Source organism: Piliocolobus tephrosceles, chromosome 3, assembly GCF_002776525.5.
Source record: "Piliocolobus tephrosceles isolate RC106 chromosome 3, ASM277652v3, whole genome shotgun sequence".
Lineage (NCBI taxonomy): Eukaryota > Metazoa > Chordata > Mammalia > Primates > Cercopithecidae > Piliocolobus > Piliocolobus tephrosceles.
Window position 1 is genome coordinate 60865546 of NC_045436.1, and position 22267 is coordinate 60887812.

The following is a 22267-nucleotide window of genomic DNA, read 5'->3' on the forward strand; positions in this document are numbered from 1 at the left end:
AGCATGTGAATGATATTTAGTTATGAGTCCAGGTGAGATCACCAAGGGAATATAACAGAGAAAAGAGAGTCTGAGGAATTTGTTTAAAAGTAATATGGAGTGGATGGAGGGAAGTAGGTAGGAGAATAGATGAGTAAGGTTGGCTCTGAGTAGATAAATACTGAAGCTGGGAAATGGGCACAAGGAGTTTCATTATACTTTGCTGTCTAATATGTGTATGGCTAAAATTTTGCATAATGACAGGAGAAAAACAAAGACAGAGGGATGAGGAGGAACTATCAAAGAAGGCCAAGAAAGAGCACCATTGAAACAGGAAGAAAACCAGGAGCATGCTATCCTGGAAATCAAGTGTCCCGATTGTCTGTTGCTGCATAACACACCCCCAAAAATCTATGGCTTAAAAATATAACAATTATACACAGTATAGAGATTCCTCAAAAAACTAAAAGTAGAACTGCCATATGATCCAGCAATCCAACTTCTGGGTTTATATCCAAAGGGATTGAAATCAGGATGTCAAAGAGATACCTGCACTCTCACGTTCATCGCGGCACTATTCACACTAACCAAATTATGGAATCAACCTAAATGTCCATCAGTAGATGAATGGATAAAGAAAATGTGGTACATAGACACAATGGAATACTATTCAGCCTTTAAAAAGAAGGAAATCCTGTCATTTGCAACAACATGGATGAAACCAGAGGACATTATGCTAGATGAAATAAGCCAGGCACAGAAAGACAAATGCTGCTTGATGTCATGTATATGTGGAATCTAAAAAAATCAAACTCATAGAAGTAGAAGAGCACAATGGTGGTTACCAGAGGCAGGGGGTGGAGAGAGGGGAAATGGAGCTGCCAGTCAAAGGGTACCAAGTATCAGTTATACAGAAGGAATATGTTCTGGAGGTCTATTGTGCAACATGACCACTATAGTTAATAATAATGTATTGTATTCTTGAAAATTGCTAAGAGAATAGATTTTAAATGTTCATACCACCAAAAAAATAAATACATGAGATGATAGATATGTTAATTAGCTTGATTTAATCTATAATGTATACATATACCAAAACATCACAGTTGTGCTCCCTAAATATTATTTGTCGATTAAAATTTTTATCTAAAAATAACCACCATTTATTTTATTCAGAAATCTGCAATTTAAGCAGGGCTCAGCAGGGACCTGTCATCTCTGCTCCTGTAGCATTGACCATCAGCTGGGGTGACTCTCCTGGGCCTGAGGACGCCGCTCTAAAGTGGTTCATGTACGTGGCTGGCAGGCATCAGCTGGGGGCTCAGCCAGGGCAGGCCTATCTCTAATCTTCAGTTAATCCCCAGATTGACTAAAGATAAGTAGTGCAAACAAGAATTACTTGAAACTTCTTCAAGCATGTGCCTTACTCTCAACTGACAAATGACCCTTCAGAGAACACTAAGAAAGGTTCCTCTCATGCTGGAACTGTTTCCTTTACAGCAATGACAGGAAGTGAGGAGAAAACATTTGTTATTTAGGTATTTGTCAATGCCAGGAGAGCCCCCTGAACTTTACAGCAGAAAAACAAACAAACAAAAAACTCTGAATGTGTTGTTGTTTCTTTTTTAATAAATTTCATTATGTATATTTGGGGCTTAGGATATATTATGGGACACATATAGATAGTGAAATTGTTACTATAGTGAAACCAATACATATATATCATCTCACGTAGTTACTCTGCATGTGTGTGACAAAAGCAGCTAAAATCTACTTATTTAAAAAAAATCCCTAATACAATTTTATTAACTATAGTCCTCATGTATCACATGATCTCTAGACTTGTTCATCCTATGTATCTGCTATTTTGTATCCTTTGACCTGTATCTCTACATTCTCCCCACCCCTCACCCATGGTAATTGCTGTTTCATTCTCTATCTCTGTATATTTCAGTTTGAGCTTCTCTTTTTTTTTTGTTTCACATATAAAATAGAGCATGCAATATTTTTCTTTCTGTGTCTGGCTTATTTTACTTAGCATAATGTCCTCAAGCTTCAACCATATTGTGGCAAATGGCAGGACCTCTTTTTAAAGATTGAATAATATTCCAAAAACAAATAATATTCCATTGTATACATACACACATATATATACACACAATGCAATATTATTTATTTACACACATACACACTAAAGTTTGTATTATGGTGTGTGTGTGTGTGTGTATATATATATGCTTCTGTTAATGGTATGTATACATTTATATTGTGGTGCATCTGTGGTGTATGTGTTTATATATATATGTATATACATTGTAATTCCTTTATCCTTTCGTCCATCTTTGGGTGTTTGGGTTGTTTCCACATCTTGGCTACCGTGAATAATGCTGCAATGAACATGAGAGTACAGATATATTTACGAGGTAGTGATTTCATCTCCTTTGGGTATATACCCAGAAGAGGAATTGCTGGATCATATGGTAGTTCTATTTTTAATTTCTTTAGAAACCTCCATACTGTTTTCTGTAATGGCTGTACCAAAAGACATCTGAATTTTATGGATACCTTTTAGTCACAGCTCCTTCTTGGAACGTCTCCTTTGTAAAATACTTTAAATAGCTGCAAGAAGATCAGGGAGAGGTTGAAAAGATGCATACAAATTCTTATGTCTCTGACAGAGAATAAGCAAATAGCAGAGATTAGTTTTTCCCTAATCTTCTTCTTCTTCTTTTTTTTTTTTTTTTTTTTTTTTTTTTTTGAGACAGAGTCTCACTCTGTCGCCCAGGCTGGAGTGCAGTGGCTGGTTCTCCGTTCACTGCAAGCTCAGCCTCCCGGAGTTCACGCCATTCTCCTGCCTCAGCCTTCCGAGTAGCTGGGACTACAGGCACCTGCCACCATGCCCGGCTAATTTTTTGTATTTTTAGTAGAGACAGGGTTTCATCTTGTTAGCCAAGATGGTCTCGATCTCCTGACCTCGTGATCCGCCCATGTCGGCCTCCCAAAGTGCTGGGATTACAGGCGTGAGCCACTGCGTCCGGCTTTTCCCTAATCTTCTTACTCATGATTCATAATAGTTTTGTTCATGGGCTTTTCGAAGGTCATCACCATAGGCAGGCTAGCAGTTGTTCCTCGTCAGCATCCTAAGGTAGTGACTACCACTGAAGCCTATCAGAGTTCATGGAGAGTTTTTAACACCAAGACCGGAATTCCAAAATGCTTGGACACTTTAAATCAGGGAAGAGATTGGCATGCCAGGGCTATGTCTCCCCTACCATATGCCTGACAAGTACAGAAGGCTGGGGGCAGCTGTTCTCAACTCCCCTGAAGATGCTGAGACAAGTGTGGGTCACCCCACATGCCACTAAACATGCAGAGACCACAGGGCTGTTGCAGAGGAACCAAGGAGGAAACAATTAAAAAACACATAAGGAGAACTGAAAGACAAGTTTCATCTTTATTTGCCCATTTTTGCTAACTCAAAAGTTCAAGGGGTGCCTGAAGCCATGAGATGTGACAGAGTACATGTTTTGATCATGGTGCAGTAGTTCTGCATGTTTTACCTTTGCCTGTGTTTTACTATTTCAGAATGGATTTGAACAAGTCGGCTTGTCTCTGCGGTGAAAGCCCTCAGGGCATCATCCTCAACATGACCAAAGCCATTGGCTAAGACTTGAAGTGTTTCTCAAACACTCAAAGAACTGAAGTCGGTCTCAGAGGCCGGCATCCTTTCATCCTCTGCCTCCCACTGATGTAACTTAGTCAGATCACAGGTGTGCTAACAAGGCACTTGAAAGCAAATTCTTTGCCACCAATATAAACATACTCCGAGTTGTTTTTTTTTTTTTTTTCCTTCACTGCTCCCATCACTTATTAGTTCACCACCATCTTCTTGGCTTCTAGGAGATCTGTCTCCTAATTTTTCTTGATTTCTCTGGTTGGCCTTTCTCATTCTCCTCACAGACTCTTCGTCACTTCTCACACCTCCACCTCCTCATCAGGCCACTTCTCTCTTCGTTCTTCCAGCTCATCCTCCCTCATGGTCTAAGATGATCCTGCTCCCCCTTGACCATCCCCATGGTAATAGAAGCAGTGATCATAGCAGCAGCAGCTACACAGAGTGACAGCACCCATGGAAGCCATAAGTGACAGCACAGCAACACAGTCTTTCACCCCAGTTTCTGTAGAGGCCTTCTACAACATTCTCCGGTCCATGATCTTGCCCCTTCCTATTGCATCTTTCACACTGTTGCCTGAATAATTTTTCAAAAATAGAAATTCCAACATGCCACTCCCTACTTTCAATCTTTTAATGACCCCAGTGGTTTTGGGGCCATTAAAATCTAAATTGGGGATAAAAATCTAAATTCTTAATATGGTATCAAAGCCTGTTCCACCTGGACCTGTCTACCTCGGCCCTCACAGGTGCCCTTCACCATCCCCATCCCAAACAACTTGCATTTTAGCACATACACTATGCTATTTCTCAACTCTGTCTTGGAACCCCTTCTCCTTGCCTCCTATAGGACACCCAACTCTCATGTGTCTACAAACAGCTGATGTTTCCTCTTCAGAAAGACAACTCTCATTCTTCAGGCTAGAGCAGGTGCCTTTCAGGTGTGTTTCCTCTATCACAGCACATTACAACAATAATGCTTATTTTGCTGTTTGTTAATTTTTTCATATCCCTCTTCCTGTGTGCCTAGTACTCAACTGCAAGCATGTTTGAGATACTCAATAAGTATTGCATGAATCAATTATAGCTCAACCATGGATCAATATGTACACCGCTTTTCTTTTGTCAGTTCCGACTTGCTTCACTTCCACAAGTGGCTCCTGTTCTAGCAAGACAGACAGAAAAGTAAGTAGATACTCCTAGTATAATAATCTCAGAGGACTCATGGGCCCTCTAGGCTCATCCAGAAATCCCATACTAACAACTATAAACAATGAGGAAACAGACACACATAGGACAAATCAGAGAACATCATTCTTTAGTAACATATAGTGTCAGAGCCTTGTCAGAGCATTTGCATTTATTTGTTTATTCTGAGAGAGACAAGGTCTCACTCTATCACCCAGGCTGGAGTACAGTGGCACAATCACAGCTCACTACAGCTTCAAACTCCTGGCCTCAGAGATTCTCCCACTTCAGCCTCCCAAGTAGCTGGGGCTACACGTGTACACCTCCACGTCTGACTAATTTTTTAAATTTTTTGTAGAGATGGGGGTTTCCCCATGTTGTCCATGCTGACCTCAAATTCGTGGGCTCAAGCCCACCTTGGCTTTCCAAAGCACTGGGATTACAGGTATGAGCCAACGTGCCAGCCCTACAGCATTTGCTTTATAAAACAAGGCTGAAGAGTACAGAGCCATACTTGCCCTCCAGGATGGTCTGTAGCCCAGTAGGCAGCACCTTTGGATAAAATTCACTTAGCCAGTTTTGAATCCACCTAATCAAGGGCATGATGAGATACTTGGTAAAATGCTTTGTGGTAATCCTTTGTTTTACTCTGATATACCAATCTCATAAAATTTAACAAAAAAATGTTCTGCCTAGCTTTTTATTTCTCTTGACTCAAAAGTCTCTTTCCTGGGGTCCTCTGTGGTCCACAATTTCCTTGGGAAGTTTCCGTCCTGTCTTTCTCATCTTGCCACCTTCAACTGGTTCCTCTTCTGCTACTTTCAACAATCTAATTCACAGACCTACTTCCCAGCCCTACTTTCAACAATCTAATTCACAGAGTATGGACCCTCATTTCAGCACCTGCCCTTGGCTCTGTTCACCACTTTCTTTAATTTCATGCCTTTCCTACCATGTTGAGCATTTTTGCCTCATCTCTCCTACCCCTCCCTAGACCAGGCTCTAGCATTGGCTGGCCTTTTTCATCTTCTACTGTGAAAGCACCTGATCTGGTCACCACCCTGTGGTACCCAGGCAGCAGCCTCTAGTTTACCCTGAAATGTCATCACCAAAATGCACACTGACAACTATGACATTGACTATAGTAAAAAGAGTATGACAGCAACACACAGCACTGGGGTCAGGGTTTCTACATCTCATTTCTCTTTGCAACTGGTACTATCCCTATATGAGTTAACTGGCTTGATTGTTTAGAGCCATAGTTCTTAAGCTTCTTGTGAGCTGCAGAACCCCTTACTCAGATAAACTCTTAGTGCTAGCAAATAACATTTAAAACGCTGACTGGTTCTGGCTGATGTGGATGTAGAAGTCCAGAGCCTCCTTTGCCTCTTGTTCCCATGACACTTAGGGATTCTGCAGAGCCCCAAGGTTTGAAGAGCACTGGGGAAGGGTACATTCTTTTTTTTTTTTTTTTTTTTTTGAGACAGAGTTTCACTCTTGTTGCCCAGGTTGGAGTGCAGTGGCGCGATCTCAGCTCACTGCAACCGGGGGAGGGTACATTCTAATGAAGCCCATATGGCAAGCTCCACACCATTCAGGTTTTGCCATAGGCTATGCAATATCCCAGAAAGCAATGTGACTTCATTGCTTTCATTGGTTATGTGGATAGATCCTAGGAAAGACTGACAGGTTCAAAACCCCATTCCCCCAGTCACTAGCTAAGGCTGATTGGACAATTTACTTAACCTCTCTGTGCCTGAGTTTTCTCATCTATTGAACAGTGATTATAATGGTTCCTGCCCCTTTGTTTGTTAAGAATATTAAATGAGTTCACAGCAGAAAGGGCTTAGAAGAATACCCGGCCAGGCGCAGTGGCTCACGCCTGTAATCCCAGCACTTTGGGAGGCTGAGGTGGGCAGATTACCTGAGGTCAGGAGTTTGAGACCAGCCTGGTCAACATGGTAAAACCTCATCTCTACGAAAATTACAAAAATTAGCTGGGCATGGTGGCACACGCCTGTAATCCCGGCTACTTGGGAGGCTGAGGCAGGAGAATTGCTTGAGCCCGGGAGACAGAGGCTGCAGTGAGCCGAGATCATCACGCCACTACACTCCAGCCTGGCCAGCAAAGTGAGACTCTGTGTCAAAAAAAAAAAAAAAAAAGAATGCCTAGCTGGTCTAGAGAGGTGGTAGATAAATGTTTGCTTATTATCTTCTAAAACCATACACTGTCCTTAAGGAAGACCCAGGGACACAGTGTAAGTGACTCAGCACAGTCTTCCATTACCAAAGAACACACCCTGTGGTGGGAGTTAGCACAGTTCTCCTCCTACATGGGGTGTAGCAGACTGGCCCTTTGCAAACTGTGTCTTAGAATACATAAAGTGGTAGCTCAAGGTCCTAAAAAGGGACATTGACTTCATCCAACAGAATGACTGACTCCACAAAGGAGTTTATTTTCCAAAGTTTACTACAGATTTAGGTAAAGTGAAAGATTATACACAGTGCACAGCTTTTCAATGGAAATGGACTGGGCCATTTGATTAGACTTGTAAATCTAAGGTTAATTGGGAGTTGAGCATTGTAATTCCAGGAAATAGGTTACAGGCATGTTTGTATGTTTCTGAATCTGTCCCCTGTTCATAGCTGCAAATATATGCCATTAATTTATGATTTTCTTTCTACAGGCTTCACCAGGGTAAACACAAATAAAGAGATTAGTCATTAAACCCAGAAGGAATTTGAGAGCAGGCCGTAAAATTTAAAGAAGGTTATACCCTGAAAAAAAAATGATGTGAGAATTAAAGGCAACAGAAAATTAGCTGCTAAATCTTTGGGATGATGCAGTTTTACAGGTTGTTTTTAATAATACTTGCTATATTGTACTTTAATCTGTGATCCTGCAAGTTAAGCTAAGAAACTCCCAAGGGAAGAAGGGTAGAGGCCTAAGTAGGGTAAATAGATCTTTCCTAGAAAAACCTTTTCTTTTCTGAGTTTGTGTTTCCTTTATTACTTTTTGCTCATCAAACCTACAGGGAATGTATAAAGTGTGGATATGGACTCTACTTCCAGAATGCCTACTTTCCCGACTAAAATCTGGAATGAGAAGAAAGCTTGGAACTGTGATTCTTAAGGCTCAGCCTGAATCAGATCCCTTCCCAGCCAGCACAGGAAGTGTAGGAACAGCTTTGTCAGCATCTGCATGCACATGACCTTGATGAAAGAGGAAGGAACTGGTAATGATATGGTCCATGACACCTTATCCTCAGTTCCAAAATCCCAAAAGCCCTGCAACCAAAAGTTTTTCATATATTTGACATAAAAACTCCATAGGTGGCCAAAATCTGACCTTTCTGACATGAGGTTCTGCATAGTCACTACTGACCTGAGGATGACGATTCATATATGTTGCGATCAAAATATTAATGTATTTGCTTATGAGGTGCTGACCCAGACTCTACTAGAAATACTACATATGCACTATATACCATTTTACCTTTCTAACATCTGCAAAGTTCTGAAATCCCAAACCTGTCTGGCGGCCGTGTCCTAAGTGATTTGAGGTCAGAAGAGGTCTGAGAAGACAGGACCCCACTGTGGCTCTGCAGAAGGAAAGTGACAGCAGATCTAGAAGGATGGTGTACTTCAGATGAACAGGAACTCAAAGGGAGCTGTCAGGGGCATCCATTTCAGCCTGAGGACCAGGAAACCAGTGCGATGCATGACACACCAGTCACCAGCCACACTCCTTAACTAACTGCCCATGCCTGCCTGCTGGTACCAGCTGAGGCCGAGGTAAGCACAGAACGGGAGATATTGCCACACCTACCATCCCAGAATCTTCATCTCAGGACCCACGGCAGTATTTTTGCAAGCATCTTTCTTCATTTTTTTCTTCTCTTTCACCATCTCTCTACTTAAGTTTCTCTTCCATTCCTCCAAATTCCATACTACTGTCACTCGGAATTCACTGGTGGTGATGGAAAGTCTAGGAAACCTGAAAAGAGCAAAATAAGTTTTCACCCTGGTTATACCTTTTATTATTATTATTATTATTCCAGATTCAGACTGCCTGAGTTCAAGCTGTGACTCTACCACTTCCTAGCTATGTGACTGTAAACAAATTATTTCATCTCTTTTTGACTTAATTTCCTTATCCATAAAATAGGGATAATAGTACCTACCCTATACAGTTGTCGAGAGGATTAAATGAGCTAATAATATTAATATTACTATTTGAGCTAATATTAAATGAGCAAATATTATTATTAGCTAATAGAAAGTGCTTGGCGTATAGTGAGTGCTTCGTAAACATAAGCTGCTATCATTTTTATATGTGTCTGTCACTGTCTTCTAAATAAATTTCATACACTAACAATGTGGTTTTTTTCCTGTAGAATTCTTTACATCCATTTCTTAAGACGGTATCATAATGGCATTTGATGGTCAATAATTACTTGGTAAAGATGAAGATAAAGGAGAAGACAGCAAAGAGACAGATGCACAATCAAAACCTGAGTATAAAGTTCCAACATTGTTTCATGATATTGCCTATTATAACATTCTGGTGGTGTGCACAGTTTCTCCCTCTCCTCTTTCCTCCTCTAGCTAATTTGTTTTGAAAGCTAAAAAATAAAATGAAAAAAGGGTAATGGAACATTTGATATATAAATTTGAAATAAAACTATCAAGCAGAGACAAATCTTTGAGGTAGTTCATATTATATTCACATTTTTGTTTTCAGATTACCTATAAACACTAACGTAAATAAAGTAATAATTGCATTGTCCAGCTAACAACACACTGAGAAGAGTTAATTCTGCATTAAAACTGAAGCCCAATTATTTATGTACGGCAACTAGAAATCTTTCCAATGATATATCCTTCCCTGATACCCCACAAACTGTCCTAGAAGTTACGCCTTGGAGTAGATGTCTCCTGACCTTCCCCAAGACATTTAGAGTAACGCCTGTCCAAATTGGCATTGTGGGCCATCTCTACCAGTTAAATCATAAACTTCATGTACATTTTTAATGTCCCCAACTCGAGAATCCATGGTTGTACTGGGAAAGCTGGGAACCCTGTATACTCATCCACTCCTCTCTCACCTACTCTGACTACGGAATTAATGTCAAGACTGATATGATTTTTTTTTTTCAGGGTCAGCCCTAAATGGACCAATCCATATCTGTCTCAGTCAATTTCACCTTCACCCCACTTTATTTATCAAAAAGGTATTCACTTAAAAAAATGTCCAATTTAAGGAGAAAAAAAGAATCACAGCTAAATGTGGGTTTAAAGCTGGAGAGACTTAAGATTGAAAAACTGCCAGTTCTTACTGCTCACTTACTCACATGAGGGTTTACAGCTCCTGAAATCATGCCAGGGCTTTGAAAATGAAAGCTTGCAGTTAGAAAACGATGGCTCATGACAGCAAGGATCAGTCATGTGACAGGCCAAGCGTTTTCCGTCATTGCCTCCCTCAATCAGACAGAGCTCAGAAATGGAGGTTAATCGGTCAGATAGCATCCACAGAGGCTGAGGGCAGCAGAATCCAGCCGCAGCAATTAATCATTTAATTGCTTTCTGATTCACTTTAAATGTCTTTTAAAAAGATATTAAAGAAAAACACTATTGAAAGGACATTTTAGACTATTTAATAAAGATCCAATATGCCCTTTGTGAACCAGAAAATAAATGGATCTCTAGCCCAACTCTGTTCAATGTTTTCTTGGGCAACATTTACTTATGCAGAGGAAAGCGTGACAGTCTCTGCTCCCGGCAGGAGAAATAGCACATATAAAAGCACTTAGGAAGGAAAGCATGTGTATAATAAAAATGGTTTTTTTGTTTTGGGGCTTTTGTCTGTTTTCTTGGCTAAAGAGCAGGATGTGTGAGGGGTGGAGAGGAAAGCCTGGAAACCTAGCAGTCTACATTTTAGAGGATCTGGAAGCCAAGATAAGGAGCCCAGACTTGATCTATTAGGCAATGGGAGCCACTGAAGGATTCTGAGTGGAGAGAGCAGCGTGGTTAGGGAATAGCAGGAACTGAGGGACCCAGCGGCCCTGGGTTCTCATTCCAGTTTTGCCCCTCATTAGCTGGCATGAATGTGGGCACATTATTCACCTCCTTTTGGTGCCTTCTAAACTGTACAATGGAGGTAATAATGCCATTTCCAGGGTTATTGCAAACATTACAAATAACGTATGTGACATAGCAACCCCAGCGCCTGGCATAGAAAGGGTTCCTATTAAATGGTGTTAGCTGTTACTACTGCTGTGTTCTGGGTAGGAAGATTGAAAGGGAAGAGATGGGAGGAGGGAGAGCTTGGAGGTCCAGGCAAGAGGTCCAGAGGGCCTGGACTGGACAGAGTACAGGCAAGGAGGGCGGCAAAGAGAAACGAGATCGAACAAAGGCAGGATCCAAAAAAATGGAGGTCGAGAAAGACTAACTTGCACAGAACCATTTGACAATGACTGAACGTGAGCAAGGGAGGAAGAAAAGCTGCAGAGACTCCAAGGAAAGGCTGAAGTATCACGCAAGTCAGAAAGACACAAACTTCCACACGGATCCAAAATAAACAGTTATGTCAATAAATGCCAAACTGAGCCTGGATTTCTGGAATGACTACGGAAATAACCCAAACCATATTTATTTTCCCATCTGAATTCTTAATAATAATAGCAACTTTCAAATCTGCAGAGTCAGATGATTTGGGTTATATCATTACTCAGCATCATACACCAGGCAGCTTCTTCTCCCCACACACCTCTGCCAGGGCTCACTTCTTCACCTCACCTCCACTGTGGAAGTCTGGCCATTTCCTGGGGCACTTCAACCAGCTTCATTGTCCTTACTCACTTTACAGGCCTGTCAACACACACAACTGCTGATGCTTTCCTCAGCCTGTGACTGCCTTCCCCACAAAACTCACGTTCACAGATAACAGGTAGAGAAATACCTGGGACTTCAGAACAGCAGTGCAGCAGCTAATAACTCATCACACCTGACATTTTCATTAGGTACTGCATTAGAAGTGTCTTCAAGAAGCAGCTTTAGTAATTTTGTACCACTCTGCTCAGAGGAGATTAATATGACTTACACAGAGGGGCCTAGTCCCTCGCCCAGCACAAGCTTCCATCCTCCTCCAAGTCAGCTGTGGGTTTCAGCCCTGTCAGCTCCATGTAATTCACAAAGGAATCAGTCCACGGATACTGCCCAGCCGTGCACGTGCCTACCAGGACACTCAGGGCAAACTTTACAGTGTGTATAAATAAGCTTTAATATTGTAGTATACCTTTTGGGATGCATGTCTAATTTGTTAGAACATGCAGAAGAGCTGACAAACCACTTTGCACCTTTTTGGCAGCCTCTGCTTTGCACGGCTGTCCTGGTGAAACACAGGACCTGGGCTCCTGTCTTCTTCTTCTACTAAAGTTGTTGTTTTTCTTGAACATCTCTGAGAAAACACTGAATATGGTTTGACTTTGTTCCATCATTTATTCCAGGCCAAATGTCCTGCTGACTTATCTTTAATGAATAAGATTATACTGACAGTGCAACCTGCCCAACTCCAGAGTAACAACACAAAATACAGTGTTTTGTAGGTATTAAAATGTTTTATGCTTTACAAAGGGAAGTGGGATGTGGGGAGGTGATGACAGCATGAGGTCAAAGGTGGTTCACAATTCAACTCTTCCTAGACGGGAAAGTCTTCCTTCTGAATTCTGCACAGGAAATATTATATTCCTTATCCAGCAGCCCTGGGCACAGGAAAGCGAAGACCCAGCTCCAGCATGGCCAACTCGCCAATGGTGTGCCAGTCTTACCTTTTTTTTTTTTTTTTTTTTGAGATGGAGTCTCGCTCCATTGCCAGGCTAGAGTGCAGTGGCATGATCCCAGCTAACTGCAACCTCTGCCTCCTGGGTTCAAGGGTTCGAGCAATTCTCCTGACTCAGCCTCCAGAGTAGTTGAAACTACAGGCATGCACTACCATGCCCAGCTAATTATTATTATTATTATTTTTTGTATTTTTAGTAGAGATGACGTTTCACCATGCTGGCCAGGATGGTCTCGATCTCTTCACCCTGTGGTCCACCTGTCTCAGCCTCCCAAAGTGCTGGGATTACAGGCATGAGCCACCACGCCCGGCCCGGTCTTACTCTTTACCCTTGGTTCAGATGAATGGAGACTGACAGCCATGGGTACATTTTCTACTTTTTGATCTCTGTGTATCACAGTAATATTAATGATAAAAAATCTAATATTCATTGAGTGCTACTATTTCTATTTTACTCCTTTGCCACCACCTTATGAGATAAGGTGTTATTATTACTCACACTTAACAGATGAAGAAACTGGGCTTCAGAGAGTATATTAGTCAAAGTTCTCCAGAGAAACAGAACCAATAGAAGGGATAGATAGATAGATAGATAGATAGATAGATAGATAGATAGATAGACAGACAGACAGACAAGAGCAGGGTTATTATGGAAACTGGCTCATGTGCTGAGAAGCCCATGATAGGTAGTCTGCAAGCTGGAGAACCAGAGGAGTCAGTGGTATAGCTCAGTCCAAGTCGCAAGGCCTCAGAACCAGTGAAGACACTGATGTAACTCTTGGTCAGAGGCCAAAGGCCTGAGAACCTCGGGGCTGCCTGTTCAAAAGTCCCAGAGTCTGAAGGCCAGAGACCCTGAAGTCCTCATGTACAAGGCAGGAGAAGCTCCGGAAGAGAGAGCAAATTCCCCTTTTCCCTGCCTTTTGGTTCTCTCCAGGCCCTCAGCTGATTTAATGGTGCCCATCCACACTGGGTGAGAGCAGATCTTCCTTTCTCAGTCCACTGACTCAAATGTCAATCTCTCCCAGAAACCACTTCACAGACTTACCCAGAAATAATGCTTTACCAACTTTCTGGGAATCCCTTAACCTAGTTAAGTTGACACCTAAAATTAACCATCACAGAGAGGTAGTAATTTACCCAAGGTGAGAGAGCTGGTAACCAAGAAAACTAGAATTCAACCCAGGTCTCTTTCACACCAGAGTTAGATTTAAAAATTACTGTAACTCACTGGAACAATGGCACCCCCAGATTACATTCCAGGAGCATTTACTAGAGAATTCCAGCTTGGTATCTACAATTAAAAAAGGAAAAAGCCTCAGTGCTTCCTGATACAAGTTTGACTAGACACACACTTATTAACATAAATGATCTTAACCATTTCAGGAAAAAGCAGATCAACTCTGTGACATTCAGTGACATCCTACTCTATAAAAGGCACACAGCTAATTATCACTAAACGGGGGAGGAGTGTCAAAGAGTAAGATGAGGTCCCTTTCTCAGGGTACCTGCAGCTTAAAAAGATAGACAAGCCCTAAAACCATGCAATTCAAGGTGATATCATGAAAGGCATTGCAAACGTGGATGAGATTAGTTGGCAAATTAACAATACCTAGTAAACGTGCTAGAGTGATTCGGGTGAGGAAGATTTCTTTCCAAGCAGGAGTAGTCAGGGAAGACAAGATCAGAGAGACAGGACTTCAGGTGGGAACTGAAAGAGGGATAGCCCTTCATGAGGCTGGAGATTGCTAGAAAGTGGAAGGGGCATCCAACAGAAGTGAGAATGCCTGGAGTGGGTGAGAGGGAAAATCAATGCCAGGCAGTAAAGGGTATAGCATGTTGGCAAGCTCTTATGCAGTAAAAGCCTATGCATCTTTTTTTCTGATCACCAAAATTTGAATTATCCAAAAGAATATTGAACGAGGTATAATATACTTTATTTTTCATCTAAGAATCTTATTTTTGTGTTTTTAATTTAAAACTTTTCGTCTTCAAATTAATACACCAGGAGATTTTTTAAAACATATTAGTTTCCTCATGTATAAAATTGCCCATTTTGTCTTTAAAGTCTAACAATTTGACTACATGATTTTTCTTGGTAATACTGTTTAAACAAACTTCTTCTAGTGGGTAAAAGTCAAATAAATTCACCTAGGTGGATCTTTCAGAAGCAGAGTTTATAAATATGTACAGATATTTATTTACATAATTTATTCACATGCTGGGAAAATTAGCCCCTTCGAGGGAGCTGGTTCTCTTCCCAGTGCATTGACTCTCAGTTCCTGTGTGTTTTCTGATGCCTCTCACCCCACTGCAGGCCAGGCCACTAGGGCATTGGTTTACAAGTGATGCCTTTGGATTCTTTGGCATTACTGATCTTCAAGAAATCGTGGCTCTCCACCCAAAGTCGGCCTTAGCAAGTTCAGAGGGAATGTGTAAAACAGGGGGTGTCAGAAAAACCTTGGCCTTTTCTTACCCGTGATACTGAAGATAAGGACCATAGATTGGGGATCTAAAAATAAGACAGAAGACTCTTTGCATCAGCTCTCCACACCTAGACCTCCTCTGTGACCTAAAAATATACTGCATATGAAATGCACAGCAATAGAGCAAAACCATAAATTAAAAGTATACATTTATTAAGCACCTATCATGGGCCAGACACTGTGCTAAAAGCTTACCTCCGTGACTTCACTTGATCTTCATAACGACACTGTGAGGGAAGCCCTTGTATTATATTCATCTTACAGATGAATAATGCAGGATAAGAAAGATTAGGGTGCCCGAAGACACACAGCCAATGGGAAGGCAGACCTTGGAGTCAGGTCAAGCTTCCTTGTCTCCAGTCTTGTGACCCACTACACTGTGCTTCATTGGAATGCAGAGTGAGCTCTGACAGGTAAAGCACAGGGACACACTGACACAGACTGGGTTGTGTCCTCCCAAATTTTGTATAAAGTCCCAACCCCCAAGGTGACTGTATTTCAAGATAGAGCCTTTAAGTGATCATTGTAGTTAAATGAGGTAATAAGGGTGAGGATTGGTATCCTTGTAAGAAGAGGAGGAGACACCAGGGTTTCTATATTTGCATGCAAATGAGAAAAGACCATGTGAGGACACAGCAAGAAGGCGGCCATCTGCAGAGCAAGGAGAGTGGCCTCAAGAGAAACTAAGTCTGCCATCACCTTGATCTTGGACTTACAGCCTCCAGAGCTGTGAAAAAAAAAAAAAAAAAAAAAAAAAAGTTCTGTTGTTTATACCACCAATTCTTTGGTATTTTTCATGGCAGCCCTAACAGACTAATACACATACCTTCTGCTATTTCACATTTGGCTTCTCTGCCCCATCTGGGTCTGCCACAGCTACCCTTGATCCTAACTGTCTTATAGGACTCAAAATCTGGAGTAGGAGGTTTCTAAACCAGTGGGCTATTCCATTTGGTTATCATGAAGACCTCTGTTGAAATACTCTGTTGTATCTCAGAACAAGCTGAAGGTGATCTAGGGCAGTGCATTTCAAACTCCCTATGGTGAAGGACCAATTTCCTCTATTCCTTTGTTGACAGACAGGTGATCCTACCTTGCATGTCTGGGTAGGCAGCTCCAGTCACAAGTAACTCACCAAGAAAGTGGAACAACATGCCGTTCCATAGTATTTCCTCATCAGATGCTTGGACTTCTCAGCCAAGCAGTGGCGTGCCGCAAATGTTTAGCACCCGGTTCTTAAGGGTGGGAGGAGTCCTGATTTGTAGCATTTGTCAATTTGCATGATAAAAATACCTCCCATTATGGCTGATTTCAAGCTACCACAGTGAAGTTACTGAGCTGCAAAAATGGGAAGAAATGCCCACGATCTCTCTGGCTCTGGCTCTCTCAACTGGTACCACCCACCTCCTGCACATCATTGTAGCAATGTGCAATGCTATAAACTTTCTAAATACAGACTGTGGATTTCTGTACTTACCTCCTTGCAGAAGGCAGATCACACTTTGCATAACACTGACCTAAATTGCTTAAGCTCAAGAGTCCCCAGAGAGGCCCCCTAAAGTCCATTAGCTCACTGCTTTATTAGGTAAAATTCTGGCCTGATAAAGTTCATGCAATGCCCATGCAATGCACAGCAATAGAGCAAACCTTAAGGTAATAGTGCACATTTATTGAGCATTTTCAGAAACGGCCCATTTAATCATAATTAGCTATGAAAAATGGCAGGAGCTCAGCTCTGGTCTTCTCTCCTTTTTTTCTTCCTTCCCTCTAGAATTATTATCTTAATGGCCTTCTCCTGTCTCCTCTTTTACATTTTCCCTTCTCTTGTTCTCCCTTCTCTAAAGGATTGTTCTTCCATTTCCTTTGCCTCTTTTCAACAACATAGTCAAGCACAAGCTTCCCATTGGTCTGCTTTCTTTCCCTACAATTTAACTTTATTGTGAGAATGGATCCTACTCTTTGTTATAAGGAGCAATGAGGGGATAAGCCCACTCAAGCAACTCAAGGGTAAAACCCAAAGCAGGCAACAGCTTTAAGGGCCTGTGGGATTAGAGGCAGATAATGGAGTGTTACTTTAGCCCTCTTTATCCTTGCTTTCCCAGAACCAATTCTGCTTTGTTCTGTTTTCTTTTTTTCAAACAGAGCCAGTCATCAGTAGCATAGCCAAGCCCGTGGCTTACAGAAAAGGGATCAACAGCGACCAGAGTTGGGAGTGACCTATGCTGACATCCAGACAAGAGGTAATTAGAGCTGACCTTGGGAGGTGGCCGTGAGAACAGAAACAAAAACACAAATGCAAGCCATAAAGCCACACGTGGAAGTAAAATCAACAAGATTGGGCCACTGATTAGAGATGGAACAGCAAGGGCAAGGGAGGAAGATGGCACAAGGTTTCAATGCTGATGGCAGCCAGATCCTGAAGCTCAGCTTCAACTGAGTTACTCAAATGAGAAAAAGCCTTGCATGGCTGCAAGCCCACTGCACATACAGTAAAGCATAAATTCCTATATAAGGACTGCCGCAATTTTGCATCAATTTATCTTCAACCTTGGACTCATTCATTCATTCAGCAAACATTTATTGAACAGCTACTATGTACTATGCTGGATCAGGAAATTAAAAATCAGGAAAAGGCACAGTTCCTGAGTTTGAGGAGTTCAACAGCCTGAAAGGGGTATCCTCCAAATAAATCAATACATACATGCACAGCCTCTGTTCACAATGTTCTCTTCACCTGAAATCCCTACTGTTTATTGAGTACCCACTGCACGCCAGAGACTGCTCTTGGTCCTGGGGACCCAGTTGGATTACTTCTGCTCATTTCCTAACTAGAGCTGTAGATATATTCATATATTTGTCTGCATAAAGTGCTGAGGTCATGGGGACCACAAGAAGGAGAAGACAGCCAACACCAGACTCTTGGAGTAATGCTTCCATTTCATGAGTTGGGAAAGGGAGAAGAGCCAGAAGTGATCAGAAGAATAACCAGAGAAGGAAGAGAAAAACCAATCACAGAAGCTGGAAAGTAGAGAGTTTCAAGAATAAAGGAGAATGTGTTCTGTGTTCAGTACAACAGAAAGGCTAACAGAGAAGGCTAAGAAAGTCCCCATACAGTCACTCATTTCTGTTAATAGATGGCAAAGATTAATGAATAAACTGACAGAAGAAAAGCTAACGATGCACAATAGAGCAAATGGGTGCTTTACAAAGACTCTGGAGCAGGAATTAGGAAGGTACAGAATTCAGGCAGGTACAGGCAGGAGTGGAAAGGTTGACCTTGGAAAGAAGAGAGAGACTTCTTCCCCAAAAATTAGAAGAAAAAGATAAATGAACATGCAGACATGAATTCAGGGTGGTCACAGAGGCTCCATGAAGGGTTTGCAGTCAGCCCCATGTGTGAATCCCAGCTCTGCCACTTACTTTCTGTGATACTGAGCAAGTTATTCGGACCCTCCAAGCCTCAGTTTCTTCGCCTACAAAGAGGATATGATAATGCTTTTCTCGTAAGGGTGTCGTGAGGATAAGTTGACAAAATGTATGTGCAACCAGTTACCCCTTTGCCTTACCAGTACATATGGGGTCATCAAAATAAATTCTACTGTCCTTTTCCCCCTCTTTATTCACACTGTGTCCTCCACAAAGTGCTCTTGCAAAAGAGCTCGCAAGGGAGCCCACCCCACTGCACTCTGTGGGTCAGCCAAGCCTCTGCTGTCCCAAAACTACTGCAGCTGAGGTCCTGGAACAAACAAGATGCCAAATCCAAATAATGCCATCTTGTCCTACAGAGTTTTCCCAAAGCAACCTTTTCTGTTTTTTACTTAAAGCTTTCCCCAACCCTTCCTCTACAAATCTCAGCTAGGCCTAGCTCTAAACCTGAGTGACAAGTACCATGTTATAACTAGCATTATTCCCTCCTTCCCATGACCAAATTGCAGTCAAACTCCTAGGAGGCTCTCTGTCCTTCATATGAATACATTTTTGGTAGGCCCCACATCGTTAATTTGCTAGGTACCTCCTGATATATGTCAGTCTCAATCTAGGCTAGCATAGAACCTGGCACACAGCAGGGACTCAAGAAAAGTGAGTCCTGCATCATGGTTTTATTTATACTTCTGATTTGGGATGCCCCTTCTCCCATTCTCAGTCACATCTGCATTTTACCCAGGTGCACAAAGATTTGGTTATACTGTAGAGTGCTGAGCTGATAAATGTTTAGCAACCAGCCCTCTGGGAGAAAATGCCTGATTTTGTAGTGTTTGCTAATTTCCATGGTGTAAACACTCTCACCATGGCCAATTTCACTCTACCAACATGATTTCAACCACCTTGCAAAATTCCTGAAAATGTAACTATCAGTTCTTCCAAGCTTGTATGAGCTGTCTCTAGCACACCACTCAACAGGTTACCTGGAAATCCCGACTAGTAGCTTATCGAAGCAGCTCTGAAGTTTGTGTCCATTTAATAAAGCCCTGTGCACATGCAGCTACTGCTTTGTAAAGACAACATCCCATCCCAACTGCACTGCAATGGGGATGAACTACAAGGGCATCAAATCTCATTTAGAGACCTTCACTATTTTCATGTGGTTTGAGAAAGCATTATATTTAAATGGCATTTTGGCATTTTGAGAGAAACAGACACACCCTGACGAGTAAAATCTCAGGGATGATCACTGAACAAAAACACTGTCACCAAGTAAGTAAATAGTGACAAGTTTATAAGATGCTGTTGGCAGTAGCTGGATTTCTCAGTGCTGAACACTTGAGTTGGGCATAGTGGGAGCGGCTGGTTAGCCATTTGTCAGGCTAAGTCAAAACAGCCCTCCAGCTACAGCACAGACGGCAGACTGCAGCTCATCAGCATTTTATTTATGACTCTTAATTAGCAAGCAAAAAAGGAGGGAAGAAGTTCCCAGCTTGGGATATACATACTTATACGTATATATTTTTCCCATAAATTCTCTTTGTCAAAATAATTTAAATCTCCATGACCCCAAGAGGTAGGCATTATAATTTACATTTTATCAATAGGAAACTCCATCCTAGAAGGTAAGTGTAATTATCCTAATTTTACCAATGAAGATTTAGAGAGGCCAAGTGATTTTTCCAAGGTAACACAGCTAGAACATGGCAGAGCTGGGAGTTGAACCAGTCTTTATATTATAATGCAAAAGCTCTTTCAATCATATCATGGTTGGCTCTTGGCATGTCAGAGTAATAGTCCATTGACTTGGGTTAAAAGAGCATTGGCTACCAAATTCATTACACTTGTGAATATACTCCTGGTTCTTATGGTTAGAATTGTATCTTTGTTTTTGGTTTTTTGTTTGTTTGTTTTTGAGAGAGTCTTACTCTGTCGCCCAGTGACGCGATCTTGGCTCACTGCAACCACCACCTCCTGGGTTCAGGCAATTCTCGCACCTCAGCCTCCCAAGTAGCTGGGACTACAGACATGCACTACCACGCCTGGCTAATTTTTATATCTTTAGTAGAGACAGGTATCACCATGTGGGCCAGGCTGGTCTCAAACTCCTGACCTCAAATGACTCCCCTGCCCTGGCTGGGATTATAGGCATGAACCACTGAACCTGGCCTAGAATTGTATCTTTGGAAGGAGGGAAGTTATGGAGTGAGTGTAGAACACAGGACGACTGAGTGAGTCTGGATGACTCCCTGCTTGCTTTTGAAGAACCTGGAGCCTTGCTTTGTGACTGACAGAGTCAATCACAGGGCAGGGAATAAAGATCAGATCCCCAGAGCCCAGGAGTCTGAAGTGGCTCTGATGATGGAGAAAGTCTGAGCTACTGGGCCTTTGAGTGACTGTGAGGAGTAAGATGCATCAGAAGCATAAGAAGGGCTGGCAACTCTAAACACCTCCAATCACTTCCATCAGCCATCTGTTTAGATGGCATTTGGAGAGCGCTACAACTGATTACCGCTGATCACTGATTTGGGGAAAAAAAGCCTGATATTTACATAATATTTAAAAATCTAATTTTTAATTATTAATACATAAATCATCTTTACTACGGGTTTGTTTCATAACTCCTGTGAACCTCAAAAGATAAAGTATTTATATTATTCCCAAGGGTCATCCCATGCCTTATTAAAGAATGAATTGAAAGACAGCAACTTCTGGGCTCTCTGAGGAGGTGTGGTCAGTTCTACAGAGGTCACCAGTAGTTTTGGTTTTGGGTTTTTTCCAGAGCCAGGGAAGGACTGCACTTCTCCATCCTCTTGAAGTTAAGCATGGCCATGTGGCTTACTTTGGCTAATGAACTATCTGTTGTAATGTGTGTCACTTCAGGGTGGAAGAGTTAGTGAAGAGTTGGTGAACGATTATCCATGCCAGCTTCCCCTGCCACAGTGATCCCGACAGCACACACTGAGAGGACAGACTGTCAGTTGGGTCCCCGAGCCACTCTGTCAAACAGAATCTCGACTAAGTTTTGGAAGCTGTTGTTACCACTGCATAACTTCACCTATCCTTCTGGGAAAAGAGATTAGTTTGGCAAAGGAGGTTATCACACATTACATCTGATATTTCATTAGCCAAAGTAAGTCACATGACCATGCTTAACTTCAAGGGGACAGAGATGAAAAGTAAAAATTAGGAAGTCAAACTCCCAGATGCCTTGAATCCCATGGGAAATCTGGAATTCCAAGTCCCTGAAGAAGTCATGTCTCGGGTGCTGTTCTTCCTGAAGTGTGGAGTAGAAAGTTAAAGTTGGAAAATTGGTCAGAATGAATTTATACCTTCATGTATAGATGACCAGAAAGGATCTAGACTCCTTGGAGCTTAATAAGAAATCTCCGGAGCTGAACATGAAATTGAGATTGGGTCAAATCAATTTAACAAATACCCACTGAGTGCCAATTCCTTATAAAATGACAACACTGTGCTACACATTGCAGGAAATGCTTAGGAGTATAGAAGCCCTGTCTTTCTTTCAAGGAAATTAATGATCTAATTAGTGAGCTCAAAACTCAACACCAGAGAGGACCACATAATAAAATTGTTAAATAAAAGCTTCAAATACTGATAAATAGGATGCCATAAAATAGAGCACTTAGTGACAAAATTCACCATATATAGAAATCCCTA

At 41.7% G+C, this 22267-nt stretch overlaps 1 long non-coding RNA gene across 1 annotated transcript in view; it reads right to left on the reverse strand.

Annotated features, from left to right (window-relative positions):
- LOC111546293 overlaps nt 1-22267 on the reverse strand; it is an 84163-nt gene that overhangs the window by 39115 nt on the left and 22781 nt on the right. The window contains exons 2-4 of the long non-coding RNA XR_002732716.2: nt 12138-12299; nt 8670-8837; nt 8337-8534 (exon numbers count right to left, since the gene is read on the reverse strand). This is a non-coding gene — a long non-coding RNA (uncharacterized LOC111546293). The remainder of the gene's footprint in view (nt 1-8336; nt 8535-8669; nt 8838-12137; nt 12300-22267) is intronic.